Source organism: Salvelinus alpinus, chromosome 32 (genome assembly GCF_045679555.1).
Source record: "Salvelinus alpinus chromosome 32, SLU_Salpinus.1, whole genome shotgun sequence".
NCBI lineage: Eukaryota > Metazoa > Chordata > Actinopteri > Salmoniformes > Salmonidae > Salvelinus > Salvelinus alpinus.
Window position 1 is genome coordinate 22,424,942 of NC_092117.1, and position 8,130 is coordinate 22,433,071.

Consider the following 8,130-nt stretch of genomic DNA (forward strand, 5'->3'; position numbering starts at 1 on the left):
TGCTCCCCTAATCACAAACACTACACCAGCAGAGGGAGTGTGCCAACACTGAGCTGTCATCCCTCAACAACAACACCAAACATAATGCCACAACCACTAGCATCTCGCTCCTCTACCCACACAGCCAGCTACATCCAGATTGTGGCTGACCTGAGCTCAGGTGGAAAGGGAGACAGACAGAGACAGAATTAGGGAAAGGGGCTGGGTTACACCGTGTATTGGACAATAATCTTACCTCCGTCACTGTTTTAATGTCAAAGGGCGTGGCCTCTCTTACTGAGTCCATGCCAAGGGAGATGGACTAGGGGTTATTGATTTTGCCATAAGGCCAGTAATTGCTCTTATTGAGTAACATCCAGTTCTTAAAGCAAATTGTATTTTACTGGCAGAAGATGCATGTTAACTATACATATGGCAGTTTACCTATACCTGCAGGCACTCACACATACGCATCCCATGATTTTATGTGGTTTTATGTTTTTGATGTTCATTTCCATTTCAAAAGGGTGATTATTCCCCACAGCAGTAATCCTGTGAGAGCTTGGCGTGGCGGAATCAGCGTAGCACCCTCAGATAACGTGGCAGGCTGGAAAGGAATATAGAGACAGACAGGGAGACTAATCTACATACAGACTGAGTAGGCAGTCTCTAAACGACTCCCTCCAATATAGACTGACTCCTCTCTGCTCAAAAGGAAGGAGATTATCAAAACTACATGGTACATTATCTATATGGAAATATTCATTTTTAAGTTGACCAACCAGTATATGATTTAGGGGTCATTACATGAGGATTGTATGATGTGGCACAAATTAAAGGGGATCATCACGTTAAAATATTGCGTAATGTTTAAAAACATGTGTAATTGATTACAGTAGTCATGATCATTTATTACATATATTCAGTCACATGGTACTGCTGCTCTTTAATTCTGGTTGTGGATGGGAGTGCCCTCACTTCTATGCTGACTCTCCCGTCTGCCCTCTACTGGTCACAGTGTGCCATCACACAAACAAAACATTCTCACTATATGTCTTGTAGTGAGAAGGCCATTGTAGTTTTTCATCCTTTTCTTTACCCCTATATAGAATATACAGTCTTTCCCACACACCAAAACACAACACTCATATACTGTAGGTCTGATAGGGACATAGAGTTACTCCAATCGAACAGTGCATCCATATGATCGTAGCCTAGTGGTTTGAGTGTTGGACCAGTAACCAAAAGTTAAATGTGGAACGGGTTAAATGTGGAAGACACATTTTGGTTGAATGCAGGTATCCCCTAAGCTGTGAGCGTGCGCTGTTATCAGCCATACCACTCCAGGGAAGCCTCCTCTCCCATCCGTCATGCTTAGAACGAAGCCCAGAGATCGATCCATGGATACTCAGGCAGATTGGTGCAGACATCCCACTAGGGGGTTTCACCGCCTGAAGTCAACACTGACTGGAGGGGCTCAATACAATCAAAGCCCTCACTACAAATCAATCATCACACAAGATTAACTGTATTCTCCCCATGAAACCATCTCAAATGAATCAGCTCACCTAACCTGAAGTCAATGAGGATGTCAGTGCACAATCAACAACAAAACAATCTCATATTTAGATGTCTTGTTTAACATCCACTTAAATTCCACTTATCTGAAATCCATATTAATCTGAAATTTATTTTGATTAATTTTGTTCAGCCACTATAATTTTTCTATGTTAACATAGAAAAGCAGATGGCTCTCTAAAGGCAACTGCAACCACTGCATCTTGTTTATTATGGCTTCGTAAGCAAATTAATGAAATATCTCCCTTTTTAAAAGACCCATAAAGCTGTACTGAGAACCTCACATATTGGCCAAGGTGGCACTTCATTGGCACTAATTAGCTAACTCTTTTATCTGCTCTTTGGCAGAGACATTGTGTCCTTTTACTTAGATGAATGACTTCTTGCCAGTACATAGAGATGTAGGATCTTCATTTGAACCACTCTCCTACAGCAGGAAAATAATCCAGTAGGAACAGGAAATGTGAATTATTATGTGGATTATAATAATGGACATTTTTGTAGTGGTGGACACAAGGGAAAATCAAGACTGAAATTTCAAAGTGTAAATTATAAACTATATAAGCCTTTTCAAACCTCAAATACACTACAAGTTTAAAATGTCCTGCCTTTCAGGAAAGTTCTCCTGCAAAAGGGTGATCAAATTAAGATCCTATATCTGTAAGGTACTTATTGTATTGATTAGATGGCATGTCTTTAAGATTTGACATGGTGCACACATTGATCTAAGACCTTGTGTTTCTTTAGTGAGGTGTTAAAACCTAAGCGACGTAAATGTGAATGAAATCAGGGGAAAAGTCTTTGACCAAGAAAATGGCAGTTCAAGTCAAATCTGATGGGACTACCCTTGGAAACCCTGGAAACGGTTCAGCTGCAGAGCTAGCAGGGACAGGAAGGCTTCCAGATATAGTCTAACAATATTAGGACAGGTAGACCCCCCACATACGCCATCACCTCCGCACCTTCACAGCTCCTCAGCTCCTCCAGAGAGGTATAGCCTACCTCTCTCCCACTCCCTTCACACAGCTCTATTACTGTAGCTGCTAGCGCTCTTTACAGCCGAGGAGTTCATTTTGCCTCTGTCAGTCCACTGAGAGTTTAACACAAGGCAGGTTAAACTCAGACCTACTTTCCCCACTAAGGAAGTCACTCCTGGACAAGTGTTTCCCTGCTGATAAAGAGGTACGGTTACAGACTGTTAGAGGAGCACACTGAGGACCATTAGCTCAGCTCTCAACGATACTGGATGACTTACGTACGCACTCATTAAAGATACATGATGAGCTACATAATAGTTGGAGAGAAGAGGAGGAAACCTGCAGCCACCTTAGATGTTCTAATAAGTCAGAATGCATTTGCTCAAGACTGGTTGATGAACAATATGGTAACCCACGACTATGCTTTTGGCATCGGCACAAAGGAAGCTTCACCAAGTACTGTTGTGTTTCAAGTTCCCTCCAAGCCTGCACGGCACAGAAGACTGACAAGGGTCAAATGCATCATCATACAGTAGCTTACATAATTGAGAAAATCACACAAATACATGCAGATCAACACACACATAAACAAGTACATGCATACACACCAGGGTCAAAGCACAAACATCTCCAGTTCTCGCCATACTGGGCTTCCCCTGAGCTTCAGATCTCTGTAAAATCCTCCACACAAATCCTGGTGGTTAAGAACCTGTTCAGTAACATTTATAGTCAGTGATAAGATCATATAAGCTGCTCATAAAATTCATCCCAACGTGAAAGCCAGTAAATATGAGCCCATAAAACTTTCTTCTCGACAAGTTGATCTGTTGTTGTATGTCATTGTTCCAACTATTGTTCGAAAAACTTGACTTTGGTTCGTCACTCTGTATGAATCAAAAAGGTTATGGCTGTAGTGTGCAAATTAATACAACAAGCAAACATGAAAAAGGTAGCATTGATTTTCTTGTATTTCCCCATAGGACAGTCATGCATCATTATGTTCAGCATGCAGAAAGACTGCTTTCCTGAGCAGCCTTCTACATGACTTCTCATTTCACTTTAAGCATAGTACCAGTATATAGATAGATCCGGTACAGCATACACTATATAGAAGCATCCATATACAGTACTACACTGTGTATGTACAGTATGTTTCTGACTGTCTATGTGATATTGATATGTCAGTGCCCTTCAGAGTTGGGTTCAATTCAGGAAGTAAACTAAAATTACAATTCAATAATTGAAAAAAGGGCATTTATTTTCAATGACTTCTCAATAAACTGAAAAACAGAATATATTTATTTTCTGAATTGACTGCATTCAATTCGAATTCCGCCCAACCCTGGTGCCAGATCTGGATGTGCATTATTGCCAACGCCAACAGTCATGCTCATGCTTGGCAAGTTGGCATGACTATCAGGTATGAAGGTAAGACCCAGATGCAGACAACGTTAACAGTGGTTTAATAATCCAACAGGGGCAGACAATAGACAGGTCAAGGCAGGCAGGGGTCAGTAAACCAGAGGAGGGGCAGCGGTACAGGACAGCAGGCAGGCTCAGGGTAGGCAGAGGTCAATAATCCAGAGGTGGGGCAAAGGTACAGGTCGGCAGGCAGGCTCATGGTCAGGGGCAGGCAGAGTGGTCAGGCAGGCGAGCTCAGAGTCAGGGAATGGAGAGGGGCTGAGTGGGGATGTTCAGCTCGGAAGCCAAAGTGGCGTCCAAAAAGTTCTCATCGGCCCCAGAGTCAATGAAGACCCGGAGAGATTTGGACTGGTTTCCCCACAGCATAATGACATGAAAAGGGGTGCGAGTAGGGTAAGCAGAAAAGTTCTCCATATGGCCCACCAGAGTACTCACTCCTACCAGTGAGCCTGGTCTTTTACTGGGCAAGAGGACACAAAATGACCAAAAGTCCCGCAATACAGACAGCTCCTTGTGTTGATCCTGTGTTGCCGTTCCGCTGGCGACAGCCCAGCTCTGCCTAGTTGCATATGCTCGGGACACAGTGCCTCGGCCGTCTTTGGTGACTCTCGAGGAAGGTCGGGAAACCTCAGTTGCTCTCGGCAATGGGACTGTCAGGGACTTCTGGGATGACTCAGAGGCAAGGTGGAATCCCTGGACGTGCGAGCGAAATCGAATTTCCTCTCCAACCGTCGTGCCCGCAATCGCCCATCGATGCGGATGGTCAAAGCGATGAGGGAGTCAAGATCCGTGGGTAACTCCCGAGCAGCAAGCTCGTCCTTAACCTCCTCCGAGACGCCGTGCAGGAACATGTCGAACCGTGCTTCCTGGTTCCACGCACTCTCCGCTGCCAACATGCGGAAATCCACTGCATATTCGGCCACACTGCGGGGCGTCCTGCCGGAGCTGGATTAGCTTCCGGGCAGCTTCTCTCTCAGAGAACGGGGCATCAAAAACCTTCCTCACCTCTACTATGAACCCCTCCAGACTCACGCACATGGCCAGCTGTTGTTCCCATACAGCGGTAGCCCAGGTGAGAGTCCTCCCAGACATCAACGTGATGAGGTAGGCCATCTTGGAGCGATCCGAGGAGAAGGAGGAGGGATGAAGTTCGAAAATTACCCCCCCCCCTCCATAAGACATCGAAGCAATTCCTCGTGCCTACCAATGGAGGAGGTGGCGTTGCGCAGCTGGCCTGGGTCTGCTGGGTCAGTCATGGACAGTTCGTACTATCAGGTATGGAGGTAAGACCCAGATGCAGACAACGTCGAATTAACAATGGTTTAATAATCCAACAGGGGCAGGCAATAGACAGGTCAAGGCAGGCAGGGGTCAGTAAACCAGAGTAGGTGCAGTGGTACCGGACAGCAGGCAGGCTCAGGGTAGGCAGAGGTCAATAATCCAGAGGTGGGGCAAAGGTACAGGTCGGCAGGCAGGCTCAGGGCCAGAGGCAGGCAGAGTGGTCAGGTAGGCGGGCTCAGAGTCAGGACAGGCAAGGGTCAAAACCAGGAGGGCGAGAAAAAGCCTGACTGGGAAAAGCAGGAGCTGAGACACAAAAATGCTGGCTGACTTGACAAACAAGACGAACTTACAACAAACCAATAGAGAACACAGGTATAAATACACAGGGGATAATGGGGAAGATGGACAACACCTGGAGACAATCACAAAGACAGGTGAAACAAATCAGGGTGTGAAAATGACAATGATCATAGGAGTTGGCTAAATCCATAGAATTAGGAATTAGAACACTTCAATAGGATCTCTATGGCTAAATCACCCAACAGATCTGGGACCAGGCAAACCGTGCACTCAACTGACTCAGCAATGTCCAGCATCACACTGACTATACTCTACAGTCTCCCAGTGTCAGAGGTGCCAAGAGGAACAGCATAGAACTGTCTGCCTCACTGCCTTCCAAAATGGCAGCAGGTGAGGGGATTAGAACAGTTCTGGGGAACGTGTGCTGAATTTCCATAAACAAAGGGAAAAAGTAACCAAAAAGGTACTTTCCTGGATATTGGCATATGAACAACTCCCAGCTGTGGTAGAAAAACTATTATTTTGAATATCCCTTGACAGCTGAGAAACAGGAAGTCATATTCCAAATGCAAATCATTGGGATGCCAAAAAGGTGCAAATTGATGATAAATCCAACTAATTACTGTCTGACAATTGAAAAAAGATGGAACACTGATAGGGTGAGGAGGTTTCCTGCTGTTCTGAAAGTATTGAGTAAGTATTGAGTATAGCTTGACGACGCTGAGACATATTTCCTAGTTCTGAAAGTATTGATTGGGCTAGACCAGTGGTTTCCCAAACTTTTCAGTTACTGTACCACCAAATGAATTTTGCTCTGCCAGTAGTACCCCTGAATTACCCCCTCAGAGGAAGGGGAGGACCATCCACCTCAGTCAATTTCATAATGTAAATTGTGAAACATTAAAAAAGTTATCCTTTTTAGGTAAAACTATACTAAATATAATCACGTCACCAAATAACTGATTAAAACACACTATTTTGCAAAGATGGTCTACAGAAGCCTCAACAGCACTCTGCAGGGTAGCACCATGGTGTAGCCGGAGAACAGCTAGCTTCCGTCCTCCTCTGGGTACATTGACTTCAATACAAAACCTTGGAGGCTCATGGTTCTCACCCCCTTCCATAAACGTGCACAGTAATTATGACAACTTCCGGAGGACGTCCTCCAGTCTATCAGAGCTCTTGCAGCATGAACTGACATGTTGTCCTCCCAATCAAAGGATCAGAGAATTAACATAGCACTGAAAGCATGCACTACAGCTAGCTAGCACTGCAGTGTATAAAATGTGGTGAGTTGTTGACTCAAAAAGAGAGAAAGGCAATAGTTGAACAGTTTTGAACAAATACATTTATTTCCTGTTGAAAAATGTTTCTTAAATGGAAGCAAACGGAACAAAACGGGGATAAACATAACTGGATTTGTCCAATTGAAACTCTTGTTTGCAACTGTTGAATTAATGATTACACTCTATATCAGCTAGATGCAGGCAAGAGTGTGCAAGGAGGTATTGAATGGCATTGTCTGTCAACTTAAATTTGTCTCTTGACCTGTGTGCACCTATGTTGTAAACTTTCATTCATAGGCTAGGTTGTAGCAACCTCATGATTGGTATAGGGAAAATTTGAGGATCATGTAGCAGCCTAAATCACTGTTACATTGAACTGGGCGAATGGAATATGAATGAGAGTCATCAAATCTGCTGTAATAGAAAGAAAATAAGGCCATGCCCATGAAAAATAAATCGTCCTCCCTCATATTAAACGGCACTGACCACCACTAACCCCTCATGTGCATTTTACCAGTAGGACTATTGTCTCATGAGTCGTCTTAAGTACCTCCTGTTAATAGGCCAAGTACTCCCAGGGGTCCTAGTAGACCTGGTTGGGAACCACTGGGCTAGATAACGCTGAGATATATTTCCTAGTTCTCAATGTATTGATTGGGCTGGACGACAACCTTTATAGCCTTTCATAAACACTACCTCCACAGGAAAACAGGAGCAAACACTTGATACCGTCACTGGTGTACCACACACCCCCGCGAGGCGTAGGGCCCCGGGTTTCAGGGTTGGGAGCACCCTGGAGGTCAGGCCCCTCCAGATAGCATAAGAACATGTCATAAGCCATGGCAAAATGTATAGAATTACAGAAAATTTGATTTAAAACTGCAATATTTTCTCTGACTCATGGCAATTACCTACCCTTTAACCCTATTCTCAACTAGCTGGTAGAGCATGTTTTGACAATGGATATGAAAAAAAATCCTAACTTGAACTTGATTGGTCAACTCCCCCAGCCCTCCTGCTTCAATTAACATAATTTGTATCCTTTAGGGTTGCTGCGGTTCAATTTTGTAGCACTCTAACTTTGCCCACTCAGAGGTTGGTAAGAGAACTCTAAATCAGTCACCAAAGATATGGAATATAGATAAAGATATAAAGGTAAAGGAATTAATTTAGTAAGGGATGAATATTGCACTATTCCTGTTAGTAGAGATAAAGATTGCATATAAAGCAATGCCTATAATAGTAATAAAAAACTCTCTGTCATTTCTTATCTCAGAATGTAGTTCTTCAATGTGATTGAACCTGGA